The sequence below is a fragment of the Camellia sinensis genome, chromosome 5 (assembly GCF_055761805.1).
Source record: "Camellia sinensis isolate YWXY chromosome 5, ASM5576180v1, whole genome shotgun sequence".
Taxonomy (NCBI): Eukaryota; Viridiplantae; Streptophyta; class Magnoliopsida; order Ericales; family Theaceae; genus Camellia; species Camellia sinensis.
In genome coordinates this window covers 46,140,183-46,143,678 of record NC_138965.1, presented here as the reverse complement: position 1 = coordinate 46,143,678, position 3,496 = coordinate 46,140,183, and the positions used below count along the sequence as shown (strand labels likewise).

General features: G+C 26.7%; 1 non-coding gene and 1 pseudogene across 1 annotated transcript; both read right to left on the bottom strand.

The window, feature by feature from the left end:
- Window positions 1-387: 387 nt before the first annotated feature.
- Window positions 388-506, bottom strand: LOC114265236 (5S ribosomal RNA; annotated as a pseudogene).
- Window positions 507-716: 210 nt separating this feature from the next.
- On the bottom strand, window positions 717-835 carry LOC114265235 (5S ribosomal RNA). Its single transcript, XR_003630224.2, has one exon. It is a non-coding gene; the product is annotated as a 5S ribosomal RNA (ribosomal RNA).
- Window positions 836-3,496: the final 2,661 nt, after the last annotated feature.

Below are 3,496 nucleotides of genomic sequence, written 5' to 3'. Positions count from 1 at the left end.
CTATGGTTTCAAACCGAACCATGTTTAAATAATTTGGTTTGGATTAGTTTCATAATTTTAATAGTTTGATTTAGTTCCAATTTTTATAGAACTATAAATAATTAATTGATTCTAATTTCATCCCAAACCGATCTAAACTGGACCATACTCACTCATATAGTGAATGTACATCATTTATTATATTCAACTGTTCTTCTCTCAAATATTATTATCATTATTAATTTTATGAACAATATCAACATAAGAATATAAGTATAAACTAATAGTTAACCCATACGATGCATGGGTTAATTTTTTTTTAAAATAATATTTTATAAAATTAAATTAATTAATATATATATGTCTATATATATTATTAAAAATTAAAATTAAAAAAAAAAGGCAAAAGAGGTGCAACACGAGGACTTTCTAAGGAGTCACCCATCCTAGTATTACTCTCCCCCAAGCACGCTTAACTAAAGAGTTCTAATGGGATCCAGTGTATTAGTGCTAGTATGATCGCACCCGAAGATTAACCGCGTCTTTATTGTTTTAACCAATAAACGGACAAAAAATGAAATTGAATAGAAGAGGATAATCTGGAAATGGTTTAAAAGTGAAAAATTTGTCGAAAGGAAGGGGAAAGCGATTGAATTGGCTAAAAATCAGACAAGTTGTTCGGAGAAAGGTGAAGAGAGAAAGAAAGAAAGAGAGAGGAAAAAAAAAAAAAGGCAAAAGGGGTGCAATACAAGGACTTTCCAGGGGGTCACCCATCCTAGTACTATTCTCACCCAAGTACGCTTAACTGCGAAGTTCTGATGGAATCCAGTGCATTTGTGCTGGTATGATCGCACCTGAAGATTAACCACGTCTTTATTATTTTAAGAAGTAGATGGACAAAAAATGAAATTGAATGGAAGAGAATAATCTGGAAATAGTTTAAAAGCGAGAAATTTTTCGAATGGGAGGGGAAGGCGATTGAATTGGCTAAAAATCGGACAGGTTGTTCGAAGAAAGGTGAAGAGAGAAAGAAAGAAAGAAAGAAGGGGAAAAAAAAAGTGGCCAAAAGGGGTGCAACACAAGGACTTCCCAAGGGGTCACCCATCCTAGTATTACTTTAGAATAAGTTACAATGTATGCATTACAAAAGAATAATATTAATTTTATCATCATATAAAATATAGCATAAATATATATATAATAATTTTAATTGAATTAGTTATGTACATATCTATGTATGCATATATATATATATATATATAAACTATTTAACAAATATATTACAAATATATGATACTTTTATACTTAATTTTAAGGAAGCATTACCTATAAATTCTATCTTGAGGAATGGTGATCCATTTAGTTTTAAGGATTTTCTTATAGACCAATTAGTCCCATTGATTTTGGAAAAATAAATTTAATATATTATTTTAAAATTAGTTTTACGGTTATACCCTTATTTCTATTATGTTCTTTCTCTTTTTTTCTTTTGTGCTAGAAAGGTAAGATATACAATTTATGGGAATCAAATTTGGGATGAATTTTTATATAAAAATCTTTTTTATCTGAAAAAATTTCAAAAGAAATATAAAAATGACTTAAAATATGGGATTCTTCAAACATTCTAAAAGAATATGAGATTTTTCCAATTTTCAAAAGGAGTACAAAAACTATTTGATAAGTTTTGGCTATATGTATAATTTTAAACTGTAATATACTCCAATATAACACTCTAATGTAACACTCGAAAAAAAAAATCTTAGTACAATACCCTAATGTAACACATAAAAAAACTCTTCACTGTATTTTTTCCAAACGTAACACTCCGAAAAAACTCCTTAGTGTAATGCTCTAATGTTACACAAAAAAAGTTCTTTAGTGTAACACTCTAATGTAACACACAAAAAAGCTCATTAGTGTATTTTTCCCAAAAGAAACACTCTAATTTAACACTCTAAAAAAAAACTTCTTACTGTAATACTCTAATGTAATACACACAAAGACTTTTTAGTGTAACACTCTAATGTAACACACACAAAAATTTCTTAGTGTACTTTTTCCAAATGTAACACTCTAATATAATACTCTAAAAACACTATGTAACACACAAAAAAAACTCTTCGGCATATTTTTCCCAAACGTAACTCTCCAATATAACCACCAAAAAAAAAATGTGAGATTCTTCAAACCTTTCCAAAAGGAGTACAAATATTCCCTAGTAAGTTTTGGACAAATGTAATTTTCAAGCTGTGAGTGTTACATTTAGAAAAAGTACAATAAGAAGGTTTTTTTTAGTTTTTTTGTGTGTTACATTGCAGTATGTTACATTAGAGTGTTACGTTTAGAATTATACTGGTTGAAGTGTTATGTTTGGGAAAAGTACACCAAGGAAATTTATTTATTTAGTGTTACGTTGATACGTTTAGGAAAAGTACACCAAAGAGTTTTTTATTGTGTTACATTGAAATGTTACGTTATTAAAGTGTTACAATAGAGTGTTAGATTTTTGTTCGTAATGTGGGATTTGTTCTAGAATGAGGAAAAATTCAAAACTTTTATAGTGCAAATTGCTCAAATGTGTAATTTTACATTTTGAAGAACTCACTTTTATTCCTAAAAGATTAAACCCAAATATGTAAGTGACTATCATTTTTTATGTAATTTTCACTTTAATGAGACCTTTGGGTTCATAAGAAAAAAAAAAAGGACAAAATAGTTCACAAGATCATGTTTTAGGATTTATTAATGTTTCACCCTTTTCTTTTCTTTTTTTGTCATTTTTGGTTTTAAATTATATTATATATATATATATATATATATATATATATATATATATATATATATATATATATATATATATATCATTCTAAACTATAAGGACTTGAATAATGAATTTTTTTAATACAAATATTTTTTTAACACTTGCCAAATATGATAGATTCTGTTAAATATTTTTTTTTATCTCAATTGTCAATTAAACAAATTAAAATAAAACTTTTGCTAAAACCAAATAGAAACAAACATTACTTTTCTATTAAAAGTGATGATTGGGGAAACTTTTTTTTTTTATATATAACAAAAACATATAGGAATGCGATAATTTATTATTCAAGTAATGCTACAGACCCACATTTTCACTCACAGTGAAGTGGCAAGGGAGTTAGACCCTATGTCATTGAGTGTATAACAACTTAAAAGTTGATACATATGATATTACATCGTTGTGGGTACAATTGTTGATATTTTTTGTGGGTCTTAAACATTTTCTTTATTATTCACCTAGACTTTTTTAACACTTGCGAAATATGGTAAATCATTTTTTTTAATCTCAATTGTCAATTAAGCAAACTAAAATTTTTTAAAAAAAATGAAACTTTTTTTGCTCAAATTGCTAAACAGTGACTTTTGTTAAAACAAATAGAAATAAATATTATTTTCTATTAAAAGTGATGATTCGTGAAATATTTTTTTTATTAACAAAAAAAATGAGGGTTATAAGTGATAATTTATTGGTCAT